This window comes from Lactuca saligna, chromosome 7 (assembly GCF_052625555.1).
Source record: "Lactuca saligna cultivar CGN05327 chromosome 7, ASM5262555v1, whole genome shotgun sequence".
NCBI classification, from domain to species: Eukaryota; Viridiplantae; Streptophyta; class Magnoliopsida; order Asterales; family Asteraceae; genus Lactuca; species Lactuca saligna.
Genome location: NC_136423.1, coordinates 138,555,053 through 138,575,001, shown reverse-complemented (window position 1 = coordinate 138,575,001; position 19,949 = coordinate 138,555,053).

The following is a 19,949-nucleotide window of genomic DNA, read 5'->3' as shown; positions in this document are numbered from 1 at the left end:
AAGCAATTAGTGTGCCGGTTAACCACACACGCTCCACTAATATCTTAACAAAGGTGCAAAGTGTAATTTCATGGGATTGCATCAATTCACTTTTCCTAAAGTAACTAAGATTGGGAATTTTATGAAACACGTTTAGTTACTTTATATATATTCATTATACTTATTAATGAGGAGAGGATTTGTCCTATCCCACCCGTTCGGCTAACGACCCTCCACCAATCAAACAAGCGGTGGGTGTGAGTGTACACCCATTAAGTGCCATTTTATAGGCAACAACCTTATAGACCGACTTCGTGAATGAGGCCTACTAACGGTAAGACTATCATATTTAAATCATACATATATATATATATATATATATATATATATATATATATATATATATTAAGCTTGTAATAATATAATAGTATAGTGTTGAATTTTAAACTTGTAAAATTTGAAATTTAAATTATTCAAATTAAACTTTTAATCACAAAACTTAAATTTCAAAACTTGAGGACAAGTTTTAAACTTTTCAAAACATAAGGATCAAATAACAATTAATACAAATCAACTAATTAGATTATTTAAATTTGATCTAATCAATATTACTTGCAAGACAATTCACCAATTCAATTCAAATAATCAATTATTATCATATAAGGAAATTATTATTCAATTAAATGGTAATTATCTTTTGTTTGGTAAAGAATATACTCCAATATATCATAAAAATCAGATTTTAATGACCCAAAACAATTAAGGCAAGTATCCTCAAGCAAAACAACAAGAAATCCCGATATTGACTCTTTTTGGCGCTAGCACTCGCCGAGTTCCTCTGTGAACTCGCCGAGTTGGAAATACTCACCGAGTCCACATTGGAACTCTCCGAGTTCACCAATTAGACGCATAAAAATCGAATTTTTCAAGGAACAAGTAATTAACCAAAGCATCAATTCAATAGAAATCAATCAAAGCTCTGATACCACTGATGGGTTTTAGCCATAAGAACTTTCCTATGTGCACATGCAAACCCTAATGCTTGGATCTAGGTTTCTCTAATGGAACATGCAATGAATCCAAGGCTTACAATTCTAAATCTAGTGTAAACAACTGAGTCATATCATATGAAATCAGATCTAAAAGAATACCTTTAGTTGCTTGCTTGAAAAGTTCTTGTTCTTGGAGCTTAGAGTCACAATTGTCACTCCTCTAATGGATTACAAACACCAACTAGCAAGAGGATGATCTAGAGAGAAAGAAGAGGTGAGAAATCAGCTCTAGGGTTCTTCCTTGCAAGAGTATGTCCGATTTCCCTCACCCAAGGGGTCTATTTATTCTATGAGATACTAGGGCTACACCCTTAACCCTAATTGAATAACTTACGCCCTAAGCAATCCAAAGGTCCTCCTAGATATGAGGCTTGGACGATTTTAAGGTATCCTAACCCTAAAATCCGTCCACCCTAATACCCATAAGGATACATAGCCCAAAATACAACTATCACACATTTGACAGTTTATGCCCCTTTATTCAATTAACCTCTTTAAGTCACCAAATTAATTCTCAATTAATATATGACTTATATCAATCAAATAAAATTATTATTCCTTTAATATATTACTCTCATAATATATTAACAATAATATCTCTTCTCTCTTTACAAAACATCCTGTCAAGTTGCTATGGCGAAGGCAACCCAAAAGGACCATGCACAACCGGGTCAAGTACTTACCAAATATAGTTACAACCTTAGACATTAATCCAACATAATATACATAAATTTCCAAATATCATTATAAATGACCATCCGGTCTCGTATCGATATAAATTTAACAATTGTTCAATTAAACATTTCCGACATCTATACTATACCTAAAACAAATAAACATTAAATCCTTTGGGCTTGAAAGTTCCAAACATGATTATTGGGCCTTTGTGACCCATTAACATGATTTTTGGGCCCAAGATATAAATATAAATGTTATTGGGCCTTCTAAGACTCAATTTCATATTTAAGGGATCCTCAATGGCTTTTAAGTGCTATTGGGCCTTAGTGGCTCATTAGCATTGCTAATAAGGTCCAAGTAAATCAAATGTGAAATGGGCCAGAGTGTCCTTCATATAATCAATAGCCATAACTAACACACGGGAATAGTAGGATCTTGTAATCCTCTTCTCCTCGTTTATTAGGCCTATCGTCAATCCAAGTAAACAAATTCGGGTCGATAATCAATAGTAATCAAATTCAATTGGGATTTAGTGAGTAATAATGGGTGGAACCAACGTGTGTCGTTCGTAGTCTGTAGTTATAATCAAAGTCTTTTGGAGGGGAGAGCGAGAGTTTGTGTATAGATCTATACGGGGGTGACTCCCCCACACCTCAGTTGTTCGCTACAGTTAGACTCGGCCAGTCTAGGGTGACAAAACCTTAAGATCAATTTCGGCCTTCACCTGAGTGCCAAGACAGACGAACTAGTCATTATCATGCATGGTTATAATGACTCACATATATAAATCCAATACGAATCAAGTAATCAAGATAAATCAAAATCATTCAAGGTTGGGATAACAATACGAACAGTTATACGATATTTTGTTTATTTTCGGAAAACATCGGGTTTTCTGGGGAAGTTCAACATTTTTCACTAGTACTTTTAACACGAATTTTTTCAACAATACACGTTTTGAAATCATCATGTATATATTTACGGATCTTCACACTTTTATATAAACAATGGTCTTTTAAGAAAATATCGGATTTTCTAGGTTGTTTTCTTTCAAACTACACAAAACATTTTTCATATCAAACCTGCTTATGAACTCACCAACATTCCATATGTTGACCGTTTTCAAAATAACTTGTATTCTCAGGTAACATGTAAGATGAGGAGTATTACCAAGTTATGTTAGAGTGTTGTGCTTTTGAAAACTATCAAACAATTTATGTTATGGATTGTAATGTTAAAACAATGTACTTGATGTGAACAAAGTCAGTTGTAATATATTGATGCATGGTGATGCTTATGTTATGATTCATGTATATTCATTGTGATGATATTCAAGTTTAGTCACATGAGCCCTCAGACGATTCCACTGTCTGGTTCGGGGGTGTGACATCCCTTTTCTTTTCCCCGATACCCAACCTGAGAGCTCTGATACCAAATGTTGGTTCAACCCCCCTCCTTCAACCTACGAACGAATTAGATAAAAGAAAATGGATGTTATCTGTTGTTGTTGAATACAAGAAGAAGAAAAGAATACAGATAAAGAAGTAAGGTATTTTGGACTCAAAAACTGCACACACTCATCTTATTCACCAAAACAAATAAGGTTATAAATAGCATGTACGTGTTCAACGAAGATAACACCCTAAAGCTAAAGTAACTATTCCTAGATAATAGATTTCTTTAAAGACCCAATACACCTACGTGCATATGCGCTTCCATGACCTAGTCAAACACCATTTATTCAAAATAGGTAAACTAAACAAATACTAAATATTAACTAACACCCATCAAGATTATCCAACATAGTCTACCATTTGGGTGATATGGAAAGCAAATGGATGTTACTATCTACAAAAATTAACCGTCAACGGTTATGTTTATTGCAAATGATATTAGTATTAGCACTTTCAACTGAATTAATAACTTGGTTTAGTTCATAAAAGGTTTTATTGGTTTCTTTGAAATATGTCTAACATATCGAATTTTTCATACAATTAGACTTAAGTATCTCGATTAAGTCAAATATTTTGTGCTAATGCATGCATTGACTAAACATGATTATATATATATATATATATATATATATATATATATATATATATATATATATATATATATATATATATATATATGGTAAGAATTTTTTTTTCGGAAGAAAGGTAATAAGTTTATTTTTTGGTGAACAAAATAAATGATTTATTAAATGAATGAAAACTAATATATATATATATATATATATATATATATATATATATATATATATATATATATATATATATATATAGGGAAAAGTGAATATGTGGCTGTCACGTATGTTATATTAGGTATTGAACCATAAAAATTAACTTCATTTTAATTAAAAAACATAATTTTTTTCTCTGTTAGTTATTTCCTATTGCTTTTGAGTTCATATTATTCCTGATTTCATAATTTATCTCCAACATCTATGTATTTCGAATGTGTTGTTTTTATTAGACTTCTAGTAGGTTTTATAACTTTCTTTGACATCTACCATATATATACTTGCATGGTTCTTTTTGATGTGTTATGGGAAGAAGTTTATTGAGATTTTATTGAACAATTTTAATCTTTCACTATAATTTTCTAAATTAAATTTGAATATGAAGATTTAATTATAGGTAGTTGATAATGTATTTTTATACATGGTTTGTGGTCCACAATAAAATATTTAAAACTCCATAAAAATATATACAAAACCTATCATCTATTCTAATAGTGAATATAAGAAAGATGATAGATATATTTTATTGCATTTAATTAAAACTATGTAGTTATTGGTGGTTCTATACCTAATATTAGATACATAACAGCCACATATTCCCTAAGCTCATATATATATATATATATATATATATATATATATATATATATATATATATATATATATATATATAATATATATATATATATATATTTGACGCAACTAATTTTTTGAGACTGCGAAACTATTTTTTTCTAATTAAATATTTTAATATTCTAATGTTCGTAAAAATATAGTATTTTTAATATTATAATACATTTGAAATTTTACAATGTAAAATATATAACAATATTGTTTTATAATATTAGAGTATTACGTATAATTTTATATTTTATTTTTTATGATATATAAAGTATTAGAATATTTTTCAGATTGACCTAACCAGGTTTCATATATATATATATATATATATATATATATATATATATATATATATATATATATATATATATATATATATATATATATATATATATGGATGGATGGATAGGCAACTATTATGCAAACGTGTGTACAATACTATTATATGAAAATTACTAAGAGAATAGGTTACTTAGTAATTTGAATACGTTTAACCTTACACAATTATCGTCATTTTCATTCAATTCTCACAAATTCTTATTCACTTTTGTTCTCATACGTCATTTTTCACTTATTTTTATTCATACAAAATACGATTCAATCAAAATTCTGACAACATTTCGAAGAATTAGAATAATAATAAGAAGTCTATAATAACATTATTGACGATTTAATTGTTGAAAATGTGTGATAATAACAATAGTTATGTATGATTGAACGTATTTATATTATTAAACGACATGTTTTCTTTTTTATTCTCACAGAATAGCACTCTCTACACGTCCGCACAATAGATGTCATTCCACATTTGAACCTAACAATGTGTGTGTGTGTGTGTCTATATATATATATATATATACATATATATATATATATATATATATATATATATATATATATATATATATATATAGTTTAGATTCATTTGAGATCATTATAATTTTATGAGACCGTAAGACCAAATCTAAAAATAATTTTAAAATGCAAAATAAATTGAAAAATCCAAAAATTCTTTTTCTAAATATTATTTTCGGAACTTGAATTAACTATAAAAAAATTAAAAAAAAAAAATCTTGTTTTATTTTTTTTATTTTTTTTTAAATATGTGAAATATTCTAATACAATATTACACTGACATATTGTAAAAAATAATTTTAAAATTAAAATAAATGGAAAAATCCAAAAATTCTCTTTTTAAATATCATTTTCGGAACTCGAATTAATTAAAAAAAATAATAAAAAAATCCTGTTTTTTTTTAAATAAGTCAAATATTCTAATAGAATATTACACTGTACATATTCTAAAAAAATAATTTTAAAATGCAAAATAAATGGAGAAATCCACAAATTCTTTTTTTAAATATTATTTTCGGAACTTGAATTAACTAAAAAAAAAAAAAAGAAGAAAATTAAAAAAATGCGTCTCACGGTCTCACAAAATTAGATCGTCTCACATGAAACTAACCTTATATATATATATATATATATATATATATATATATATATATATATATATATATATATATATATATATATATTGCATGCTTTTCAAAGTTTTGTATGTTTAATCTAATTGAGTTTACATTTACTTGGTTATTAATATTAGAAAAAATAAATTTCGGATATCCGTTTCTAATATCAAAATCTGTATCCAATGTTTCGGATACAGATCCGGGTAACTAAAATCCACTATCCGAATTTTAGGATATCCGAAATTCGGATGTCCGAATTTTCAGATATCCGGTTTTGAACACTCTTAGTGAACACCACCCCAAGATCTAAATGTATAATGTGTTTGTTGTGAAATGATATATGATGATGTGAAAGGGTTTTCACGTACAAATGGATTATGAATATACCCATAGTCTAATAGGACCTTAAAAGAAAGGATGGGTAGGAATGACCCGAAGCAAATGGATTCTCAGTGTCATAATACTGTGTAGGTGAGTAAAATAAAGATGACCAACTATAATGTTAATTATTATCCACATATGATGTCTTTGGTGGTAGGTCATCTTGTTATTGTAACAAATGAAATGCGATAAAAGCATCGACAAAAAGTTTTATTCTTTTCTGTTCTCGATTCTAATTAATGATAATTCGACAAAAATTAGAAACATAATCTTTCAAACTTTGTCAACTGTTTGCAATGCAAATCTCTTGAAAACGATTGATAAAAAGCATATTAATGATATGATTCTTTAATAAAGTTATATTTCATTTTTAATAATAATAATAATAATAATAATAATAATAATAATTATTGAGTAATTTAAACAATTTTTTAGGGTTTTTTTTATTAAAATATAACCAAGTTGTTATTATTAATTTTTTTTTTTGAAAATCAACATTTGGTCCGGAATGTGTTATTCCGGACCTAAAAACCGGCCCAATTTAAATGTTATACTCGTATTTCGGACAAAATTTTAAACATGAATTCGTCAAACTATATATATATATATATATAGTTCCTAAAAAAAATTGGAATACATGTTCTGGAATTATCAGATCCAAAGCACGATGTACCCATATTTCGGACAAAATTTTAAGTATGAATTCGTCAAAATAAGTAAGTTCTACACTTTAAATTATTTTGCATTTGAGTTTTAGAAACGATTTACATATTCTGGAATTGTCTGGAATGGTTCGGAATACGGGGAACAACTCTGGAATATCCGGATGATCCTTTTTTTGTGTTGTTGTACGTTTATTAATCTCACGTAAATACTTTGTAATATGTTTCAGATCGATTGTTTTAGTCTGAAATTAGGTATAGCAAGGGTTTTGGAATGATAATGTAGGTCCGTAACACGATGAACGTGGTCTGGAACCCGATGATCTATTCCAGAATGATTATCAAAATAACTATATTAAGTATTATTGAATAACTTATGTTAGTCCAAATACGATTTAGCACGGATGTTATTAAAAAAAGTGAGTTTTACACACGACAAAGTCCTATTCTATTTACAGGAGCTTTCTGAATTGCGCCCAATAAAGGTAATATTGAAATAACAGTAATTTTGTAGTTATAATTTATTTTTACGGTAATGTATTAAAATGTTCTTGGAATCTTGTTTTTGCAGATAAAAAATGAAGATGACAAGTTTCAAAATAAAATAAAAAATAAACCAACAAGGCACCCATAAAATTAAGAAAGAAATCAAAAAGGGTATTAAAACATAAATTGAAAGTAGATAAAACTTCAAAAGATAGTATCGGAGCAAGTGCAACAAACATGTTATATAGAATAGTTGCAATTTTTTTTGTTATAAATATGTTTCAGGAAGTTATTATTATTATTATTATTATTATTATTATTATTATTATTATTATTATTATTATTATTATTATTATTATTAAATACTTTTATGCATATTGATTTTTAAATGGTATATTAATATAATTTATGTATATTCTATTTTCAATCTCCAACATCCAGTGATTCGAACGATGAAGATGAATTGCCTATAGAAAATGCTTTACCACATCCTGAAGACGAGTGACAACGTCTTGTTGATACGATTGCATTAGAAAAGATTCATGATTATCAACATGCTAAACAACGAATGATAATACTAGAAATCTCATTACCGCCTTCATCGGCTGAAGACTGGAGAAAAGTAACATTATATAACATGTAAATGCTCCGCATTACCATGTCTGAAGATATATGACAATTTGTGAACACAATGGACATCATCGAAGAAACACTTAAGACAACTCCAGCAATAGAAGATCGAGTCGAATTAACTGATAATGATTTCAAACTAATTGAGACCTAAATTGAATTGTTTGAAAATCATGTAGACACACTACTTTGCATCGAATGCAAGTTCTCTGTTATCGGCCATAAATGCAATCTAATTTTAAAAATGGATATTGTAATGTCTTTTGAACTGAATTTTGTAAAAAAAAAAAACGGTATGATTATCTAAAATGACAATTATCTTTTTTCATTAATATTATTATAAAGAGCGTTATAAAACCTAATACAATACTTAGATTGGTTTCCACAAATTAAGAAATTGTAAGGTATACATATTTTCTTCCCGGTCAATAAAAACTCCTCTAATTCTAACAACATTTGTTAGACAGTCCCGATCTGCATGAAGCTTATGGATCTCTGCATTTGCATTTTCAATCCACTTCTTAACTTGTTTCACTTCTTTTATCACTTCAGCAACCCATTTTTCATTTTCATTTATTTGTTCCGCTAGATCGTTTGCACGTTGATTTAGTGTGCGACTTCTTTCAGAGTCTCTTTCGTTTGCTTCTTTAGAAACCTTCATAGCTTAGGAAATGTCATTAGCCATTCTATCTAGGAGTGGGAAATCTGGGCCTTCTGGAAATAGGTTATTATTTGAACAAAAATAACAATCTTCTTGTTGACAATGCCAAACACCATCTTGAGATGAACTCATTCAAATTTTATTTCAATGTTAAGGATGAATGCTAGGTGCATTTTAAGGTCCATAAGCAATGTATGGAACAAGTGACTGAAATAGCCATTCTAGAAGTGGCCTCGGAATGGGGGTTCTAGAATAAGGGTCTGAAATATTGTTAGGAATCTGTGACATTTAATCTTCGGAATGACTACATATACTATCTTGAATCTATGAGTTTTACCGTTGGGAAATGAGTACGTATATGTCAGAAATCTATAACAATTACGCACAAAAGCAATGTACGGAACAATGGCCGAAGTAGCCAGTCCTGAACGTGGCTCTAGAATGAGGGTCCGAAATACTATTAAGAATCTATGACATTTACTGTTCGCAATGACTACACATATTTCAGGAATCTATGACTTTTACTATTTGGAATGACTACACATATGTCGAAATCTATGACAATTACTATTCCGAAATATCAATTCCGGATTGTGGCTCCGGAATGTGTTTCTGTAATAGTGTCAGGAATCATTACCCTAGTAAATGCCATTATATAAAGGAATTCAGGCGTCCAAATTCTCTACTTTGTTAAGTTTACTACTAAAAATTCATTTCTCATAATCCAAAGAAATAGCATACTGCGATTGTGGCTCTGAAGGTATTATAAGTTCATATTCACGATATCTTCAATTCTCGTATAGATTGTTTTGGATAATAGTCAACTAATTTGAAATTTGATTTCGGTGTTCGGACTTATGCGTTGAAACTTCAAAAAATCATACCTTCCTCATATGAAGTCAGATTTAGACTTTCTCTATATGCACACTCTTGGTTTTACGATGACTACGACTTTTGTTTAGATTACTTAGGCTAATAAGCAATCTATCTAAAATTCACTTTTTATGACACGCATAGCCATGTTGGTTAATCATGAAACTTTGAAGAAGCATAACTTCTTCACACGGAGTCAGATTTCAGAGTTCTTTATATGTATGGAAGCCTTGTCACGTATACTATAACTTTGGTTAAGATTATTTATCCTAATAATCTTCTATCAAAACGTCATTTTATAGCTCATTATATCTTAATTTCCTAGCATGATGTTGCAGGCATTAGATATATTGACTTTAGTATGTTGTGACTTAGTATTAGCAGATTTTACCAAGTGGTCTAAACTTATTTGAAACAAGAAACTTGGCAGAGTTTTATGTTGTGGATCTAGATAAGAAGACTAGTACTTATGCAGTGTGGCAACTTAGTGGTTATGAATGTGTGCATTCAATTGCAACTATCTCCTATCTAAATAAAGGTGTCAGTACTTATGTGGATCCAATGTACTATGCATCTTTTTAAGGAACACTTATAATTATCCAACACATGGGGTGAATAGTATTAATATGTGGCCATCTATTGACTTCATACCACCTTTGCCACCATTAAAGAGAAGAATTACAGGTAGACCTACAGTCAACAGAAGAATGGATGCAAGTGAAAGGAGTGCAAGGCACACTTTTTCAAAGGTTGGGAAAAGAATATTGTGCAGTGTGTGAAAAGAAGTAGGGCATAACAATGTGACATGTCCTTAAGTTGAAAATCCCACAAAACTCAATGTAAAGAAAAGGAAAAGAACAAATAAGGAATATGGTAAGGATAAGGAAGGAAACAGTGGTAAAAAACCTAGTGAACATGTAATAGCATAAGCAAATGGGAAGATGGTACATGTAAAAGGAAGAAGTCTAAATAAATTATCAAGAAAAAAACTAGCTAAAAGGGTTAAGGGTAAAAATGGTGAAGGAAATAGTGGTTAAAACCCCATGGAAATTGACAAGGAAATGACTTTGATTTTCTGTTATGATGTACTAGTTTTATTTGGATTTAAGTTTGGATATACTTGCTATATCTGGAATTAAGTTTGAATGTTTGATGTTATGTCTGCAATTAAGCTTGGATGTTTGATGTTATGTTGTAAATTCGGTTGTTAGACAAGCATTTGTAATGTTAATAGTATCTATGATGTTATGATTTTATGTTAGTAATGGATGTGCATTGTAGTGTGGTGCATGTTACCCATAGAAAAAGATCCATATATATATATATATATATATATATATATATATATATATATATATATATATATATATATATATATATAGCAATGTGCTATATTGACAATATAGTAGTGTATTTTATTCTCAATATAGAAATGTACAATAGTCACCATATATAGCAATGTATTTTCCAAAATCAAATAGATACTACTATTTCTCATTGTACCAAAAATAAACCCAATTTATGGTAGTGGTGGACATGCATTATATTGTGCTACATGTTAACCATTAGTGTAAGTGTAAGCGTAAGTGGTCCCTACTAAGTTGTTTACCTTATATAGGAATTTGTGGTCCATGTTACCCACTAGTATAAGTGGTCCCATTAATATAAGTGAAAGTAGGCCCATCGAAAAAAACAAAAAAACAAAACCCGTTCTACGCACCCGAACCGTTCCGAATTCGGGTAGAATGAGTCGGGTAAAGTAGTTAACGGGTATGAACATTCGGGTAATATGTTAACCCGATAATATTATAGGTTGGGTTTAAGGTATGAATGTTTATTTTCGGGTATACCCGAATACCTTAATTTGTTTTTTTTAAATAATACCAATATGTATATTATATACATGACTCGGGTGGTAGTAGGCACGCTTAAAAAAAACCTTCAGTATCATCTTATGATCGACGCATACGACGCAAAGCTAAACCTCGTAGACACAAAGCTAAACAGACGATGCAATCGTTAAACCCTCATCAACTCCGGTTTCTTCTTCCGATCCTCAAAGACACAATTCTCAGCCTCCATCTTCATTAATCGTTATACCAGTCTCCTTGATCGATCAAAATCCCAAGTCTCCTGCCTTTGACAGCTTTGTTCGAGTATGCAAACACAATCATAGGTTAAAAATTATGCATCCTCTTTGATTTGTTTGTTGTTTTGTTGTTAATCACAGGTTAAAATATGTTGGTTTTGATTCATACTTTGTTTAGCTTAGGCATAACACTACAGAATAATATGTTGGTTTTGATTTCTTTTTTTGTCTAGTTTGTTGAATCTATTTAGAAAAATAAAAAATAGAAGTTTATTTACTGCAGAAAAAAAATAGATGTTTGATGTATAAAGCTGTGAAATGTTTGATGTATATGTTCTGGAATTAAGTTTACAAAAAATGGAATGGAATTGAATTCCTTTGTATAGATGTTTGTTGTATAAAGCTGTCAAATGATTTAGAATTTAGATATTGACAATGACAGAAGTGTTATTTGTTGCTTTCTTGTCCATGAAAAGATTTAGAAATCGACATATTACATGTTTGTTTTTTATAACTTTTTTTTTGCTGTTTTCTTTTTGTTAACTGTTTTTGTTAATATTTTCTTAACTTTTTTTATAAACTTTAGATGTCTGAAATGAATGAGTATATTGAAAATGAGACGGTTAACCTTGAAAGCCCAACCAATGATTTAGTTCTAGTAGTAAATAAGACACAACCAAAAAAGTAGAAACCAAGATCCAAAGTTTGGGATGAATTCGAAAGATTTACGGACAAAGAGGGTGTTGAAAGATCAAAATGTACGCATTGTGGTTCCGGGCGATACAAGTGTGAAGGGAAAGGGTGTGGTACCAAAAATCTTTTAATTCATTTAAACAAATGTGTGCCTTACTTAGCTAAAGAAATGTCGGTCAAACAAAAATAGCTTTTGGTGATGAAAGCAAATTAATATCTTGGAAATTTGATCAAAAAGAGAGTAGGTAGGCTTTGGCACACATGTTAGTAGTTGATGAACTTCCATTTAGTTTTGTGGAAGGTGCGGGCTTTAAATATTATAATAGTGTTACTCTACCAAAGTTTAAAATTCCATGTAGAAGTACAAGTAATTTAGATACCTACCAAATGTTTCAAGAAAAAAAAACTTTGAAGTTTTATTAAAAAAAACGTTGAGAGGATTTGCTTGACCATCGATACTTGGACTTCTACACAACAGTCAAGTTATATGTGTCTCACCGCCCACTTTGTTGAATTTGAATAGAAATTGAAAAAAAAAGTGTCGAGTTTTTGTCCTCAAGAGAGTCATCACGGGGTTGATATTGGATTAGTGGTTGAGAAATGTTTAATAGATTCGGGAATAAAAAATGTTTTCAAAATTTTCGTTGACAACGCAAGTGCTAATGACGTGGAAATTGAGTTTTTCTAAAAAAATCTTTCAAAATTCCAACAAGTTTCTCTAAAATGGAAAATGAACACACATGAGATGTGTTGCCCACATTTTAAACTTGGTGGTGCAAGATGGTATTAAAAAGGATGATAAGCTGATTGAGATAGTTAGATGGGCGGTAAAGTAGATTAGGCAATCACCTTCAAGAATTGGCAAATTCACCAAATTTGCTAAGCTTGTTAGTCCGGGTACAACGAAACACTTGGTGAGACATGTTCCAACAAGATGGAACTCTACTTATTGTATGTTGAATATTGCTCAAGCTTGTAACATCGTAAATTTTCAAACAAAATTTTCATATTTAAATCATATAATTCTCATTAACACATTTCACAAAAAAACCCCATAGTATTAAATTATTGAAACATATATCCATAATTGTTGAATAAAAATCCAGGATCCTCAAACATAACTCCATCTCGTGTGTACAATCAAGCTGGCGCCTTCCCGCGATCTTGAGAAGTACCTGAAACACATATTACATCACATGGTAAGCACAAAGCTTACTGAGTTCTCCAAAACACCACATAAAAAAATAGTAAGACTCTCATGGCTATAGCTCGGTGTAGACCCGCCGTTCATGTGTCCCAGTGAGGACCCTCCGGTCTCAGGGCTCGGGTTGGACCCTCTAGTCCTGTATCTCAGTAAGGACCCTCGGATCTTATAGCTCAGATTGGACCCTCCGGTCCGATCTCAAAATGCACAGGATAATATAGCATATATTACAAAGAAAAAAAATGCATAATATCACATAACTCAAATAAGACCCTCCGATCACACAATAGTACCACTCAGGTATGTATAGTGAGAAGACTTATCTTGGATGATGAACAACTCCTATAAATGATGTTGCTGCACACAAGCCTCTAACACCGAGCCAAAACCCACAATTAACCCAATTAAGATCTAAAACCAACCATCGCTCATTAGACCTAAAGATAGCCACTCCCCGGCCCATAAATAACCCAAGACCATTGGGCCCACCAAGGCCCAATACTAAATGGGCTCTCCTAAGGCCCAATTCTTAAACTTAAGTCCAAATGGAAAACCCAACACAAAGGCCCAAGACACAAAATCTCTTATGAAAAAACTTTTGAGAGATACGATCTAGAGGAATATGAGTTTCGTTCCGACATTGAAAAGTAGGGCTTATTGATTCTTTCATCGAGAGATTGGCAACATGTTAGGCATCTGAGTCATTTTTTTAAACCATTTTGAGATGTTACTAAAAGGATTTCCAGGAAACTATATGTGACATCAAACACGTGCATTGAAGATATTTATTCCATTCGTACACTCTTGGATGATGCTATTTCCGATGCTAGCCTTTGTGATATTGCATTGGCAATGAGAGTAAAGTTTGATAAGTATTTTGGCGACATAGAAAAAACTAATTTATTGCTCTACTTTGCTTTGATTCTTGACCCGAGGAACAAAGTAAAGTATTTGGTTATACTACTTGAGGATCATTATGGAAAAGAAAAGATGGAGGAGAAAAAGAAATATATTATGGATTCTATGTATGAATTATATAATGATCACATTAGAATTCATTCTCCAAGTACTACTTCTAGTACTACCAGGTCTAGTAATTCATCGTCGATTTTAGGGAAACCCTAAAATTTGGATTCTATGACACTGAAACCACCATTGAGAAATAAACTAAGAGAAAAGATGAAAATAAACATAGTTCAAACAATTGGCGAGTTAGAAAAGTATTTGAAAGAGAGTGCTGAAGATGATTCGTCAACGTTTAACATTTTAGAGTGGTGGAAAGTGAATAGTCCAAGATTTTTAATTATATCCTTGATGGCTAACGATTTTTTTTTCCATTTGATAACTTCTTTTATTTCCTTATTTTTATTAGTTTATTTTGGTATTTTTAGCTCTTTTAATTAGTCACTACTAGAAAATAGCCCTTTAATGACGCGCAAACAATGACACTCGCTCATAGAGGACACACATTTGTGCGTGCCATAAAATACAATGTTAGTGTTGCAAAATATGAAGGGTAGTGGACATGCATTTGTGTGTGCCCTAAAATTAGTGTTAGAAAAGAAAAAAAGGGAAATGCGGAGGGCGCCTTTCATAAAATGTGTGTCATCTAAGTGTGTCGCTTTATAATTTTTTAATGAAACACACGTTTTAAGCGGGATTCCACCCGCCTATTGGATCCTAAAAATTAGAACCCATGCCTCTTCCAATTAGCAAGAAAAAGCCCTAGGGCCTTCGTCTTCATAGCAGAATTGCTCTTGCTTTCGTGATCAAATGCCTTGTGACGACGATGAGATAGTGTGAGATCTATGAGAGATCCAATCTAGAGCATGTATGTGATTGTGTGGCCATCCACGGTCAACTCACACACTTTGACACCCTAATATCCTATCATGTCCGCCACCAGCGAGCATCATTTACAAGTTGACACCCTATTCACATATGGAAACAAAATCATCCTGATACCCTCGTCCTCAAGCACTTTTAATTCCTTCATTCTTCTTCCAGTGGAGTTATTTTCCAAACCACCAACCCCAACATCTTCATCGCCATCCATATTTGTTCCATCCCCGAGTTCGATCTCTACACCAATTGCGGAAGTTTAATCACACTAAGGGGTTGTTTTCTTTAGCTTCTAATTACGTCTAAAGAGGGAGCGGGTCCAAAAAAACATAATTTAGCATGTTTGATTTGAATTTTAGAGTCAAGGACTCCGACAACCCTATGCTTGGAATCTATCGTTTTCCTCTGATCTTGGAACCGAAGACCACCTTCTTCTGACTAGGTGTGCCTCAAAGTTTTATGCTCTCGATTTCTACAAATTATCGATTAACTTCGTGTTTTTGCTGTGATTGAAATTTCTTGTTGTGATTTCCATTTGAAATTTTCCTATGATTTCTTTGATTGCTATTGTTGTGCTCTTTGAATTGATCAACTTTGAATTTTTGTTGTGATATTGCAATTTCTTGCTGTGATTTCCATTTGAATTTTTCCTCTGATTTCTTTGGTTGCAGTGCTCTTTGAATTAATTAACTTCGAATACTTGCTGTGATATTGCAATTTGTTGCTTTGATTTCCATTTGAAATTTTCCTCAGATTTTTTTGGTTGTTGTTGTTGTCCTCTTTGAACTGTTGCTTTATGATGGGTAGGATTTCAGAATCATCATTCCTCTTTTCTTATAGATATGTTATTTTCAAGATTCAATATTTAAGCACCTATATGAACCGTTAAAAAGAAGTGATGTTTTCAAGACAAACTTATATGAACTACAAAATTTTTGATCTCGGAATGAATGATAAAAATGGTGATGACAACAGTTTTGTGAAGGCAGGTTATTAGGGAACAAAGTACTTCAAGGGTCTTATGATTTGAGATTTTCATTATAATTCATAGTTTATTTAAAAAATCCATTTTTATAAATTGAAATTTGATTATAATTTTATACTTTATACATTCATTTCTTGTTGGTTTATAGTACAATGCGTTGAAGGATTTTATAAAGCTGCATATTTTGATAATCTGCTTGTATTTCTTTACACCGGAAGGTATATGAAAGATATAGCAACATAATTTCGTTTACTTGTGTGTGTATTATAGGCTTTATTTCTTTCTATTACAATATTGTATATTTATCTATTTGTCCCTCTTAAATACAGGTATAGGAATCTTATCGAGAAAGCTATAAAAGCAAGACTTGTTTATGGGAGCCCTCATATGAATCGTGCTGTTAGTTTCAAGTACATGAATTGCCAATTAGTTTGGAATGAATTTTCGGTAATTATCATTCTTATTTATTTGACTATCATTTAAATCACTAATTTATTTTTTTAGTAATTTTTATTTAGGAAATGTTGTTGTTGCTGGAGAAGAAACACTATGCCCCATCTGCCAGGCCAATCCAATAATCGTGTATCTCGCCCTTCCTTGCCAGCATAGGTACATTGCTAAATCAAAATTACCTTTTTCCCCTTTAGACTAGGGACCGGGACTGAGACCGATGCCAATGGGAATAAATGTGAAATATGGTGGGATAGGGACTTGTTCTTGATATCTCGTCTATGCAAGAGACATAAATGCCCTATGCAAAGAAATGAATACCAAGGCTTTATATCTTTTCACCATAATTCAACAACGACCTGACTGGTTGACAACCAACTTTCTGTAAGTATATATGCTTTATTTGTTCATAAATTGTAGTTTATTATTTCATTTATTAGTGTATGTTTAGACAAGTATGTTGCTACTTCTTTTGTTATCTTAAGGACTTCATAGGAACATGACCTAATATATGGGTATTTTGTTATTATTTAATACAAAAAGAACAACTTAATAGGAAAAAGCAAGAAAAATGAGATTGTCCCCATTAAGTCCCAAGTTTTAAAAAATTTGTGTTGCATAGCTTATTAGGTTGTGTTACATAGCTTATTAAATACAAACACTTGATATATTGTCTGATAATTGTGTTCATGATGATAGAGATGGGATACATTTTACAGCAGCTGCGAGTGGAACAGTGGCTATTGAGATGTAAAACTTGATGAGACTGAAGACGAGAATCCCCATGCAAAGGTACAAATAAAAAATTATGCTTTGAAGTAAGTAAGTTGTTTATGCTTTGAAAATTTGTAGGAATTTAGACTGAACCCAAATGCCAAGAGCTTTGTTCCACTACAAACACCTGTAAGACCTCCATCTCCATCTCTAGTAGTGTAGCACCTGGTTTCCGGTATGTGAATTTTATTTGAGCATTGCCCTAATTTAGCCTTGGACTCGGCGAGTCATAAGGTCCGACTCGCCGAGTAGGGACGAGACTCAGGACACGTTTAAGTGGGCGACTCGGCGAGTCCATATCCTGGACTCGGCGAGTCACCGCTGCTGGATGAAACCCTAAGTTTCAAGGGTTTGCACCCTATTTAAACCCTCATTCCGCCCCAACTCGTCCCCATTCACCCCCCAGAACTCCCCCAACATCGTTTTCCCTTGTTCCCTTGAGAGATTAAAGTGTTCTTGGTGTGTTCTTGAAGGTTTTGAGGAGAAAGAGGAGTAGATCAAGAAGAGGAGAAGGAGATCAGCCATCTTTGTGTCATTTCAACATTTTCCTTGAGGTATATCTTGTTTTTCCCCTGTTTCTATGCTTAGGATTTCATTTGGGACACCCTTGAGCAATTCTTCAAGCTTGTTTGTGCTTAATGTTTCGTAATAAGTGGATTAACCTTTAGATCTAGGCAAGATTGAGCTCCAGGAGCTCAGATCTGTTAGCTTTATGGCCCCATGTGGCTTGTTCATCCTAGATCTACCCTTTTGAGGCATTTTGCACCCCAAAATCCACATTAGTGAATATCCACACGTAAAGTTGGAAACTTTACGTGTGATTTGTGTCCTAGAAGTCCAGATCTATGTATGGCATGGACTGGAATCGAGTAAATCGGTGTATTTGGTGGATGCATGGCGGCGACTCGGCGAGTCGTATTGGCGACTCGGCGAGTCGTATTGGCGACTCGGCGAGTCTGGTCGCGAGTCACCGATTCGGTCCCTTCATGATGTATCAAGTTGAGCCGTGAGTCACAGGGGGTGACTCGGTGAGTTGGGAGCTGAACTCACCCATGTTAGGACTCGGCGAGTCAATGCCCAGACTCGGCGAGTCCAAGGCAATCTTCATAGATCAAGAACAGACTCGGCGAGTTGTTCATACAACTCGGCGAGTCTTAGCATAAAGTGTTCTTCGGATGAAGATGAACTCGACGAGTTGTTCATACAACTCGGCGAGTAGGATGAAGGAGTTGAATGACAGTTAGAAGGTGAACTCGTCGAGTCATAGCCCGACTCGACGAGTAGAACCAGGGACCCAGGACAATGGTTTGCTAGGGACTCGGCGAGTGGAGATCCACTCGGCGAGTTGGGTCAACTGAAAGTTGACTCTAGCATTGGCTTAGAGCTAGACCGGGGATAAAATGGTCATTTTATCTAAAGGACAGTTAGCAGTGTTTGATTGAGTATGTTGTGGGAATTGCAGCCGGAGGACTCCCGGAGCAGCAGCAGTCAGTTGTTCCCAATCAGTTCAGCAGCTACTTTGAGGTGAGTTACCTTCCAGTAGCGGTGGGTCTAAGGCCTCAATGCCGGCCCACCAGTAGGAAACGTATGATAGATGATTGTCTTTGTGATATCATCTAGGTTTGCTATTACCTGTTATGTTACATGCTATCATGATACGCTATATGCAATAGTAGTAAAGTTCGGTTGTTAGGACCGTTGGGTAGTCAGACACCCCAGAATTTATCTGACTGTATGTGATGGTATGCTTGTATGTTGGTCTGTTATGTTATGCGATAGAGGTAGCGGGAGGGGACCAGTCCCCGAGGATCGGTTGTTAGGACCGATGGGTAGTCAGCACCCCAGAATGGCTTGACATGGGTAGTCAGCACCCCAGAATGGCTCGACACGGGTAGGACGGCACCCCAGAATGGCCGTATGGGTAGGTCGGCACCCCAGAATGGCCGTACCGGGTAGTCAGGCACCCCAGAACAGCCTGGCAGTACGTATGTTATGTGTTTGTATGGTATGTGGTACGTTGGGGGAAACTCACTAAGCTTAGTGCTTTCGTTTACAGTTTTGTTTTCAGGTACCTCTGCACCGAAGGGGAAGGAGCCGGCGCGGTAGCTGCACGTCATACACACACTCTTCGGTTTCTGCATTTACGAGATTTACTGGGATTGTACTCTGATATTT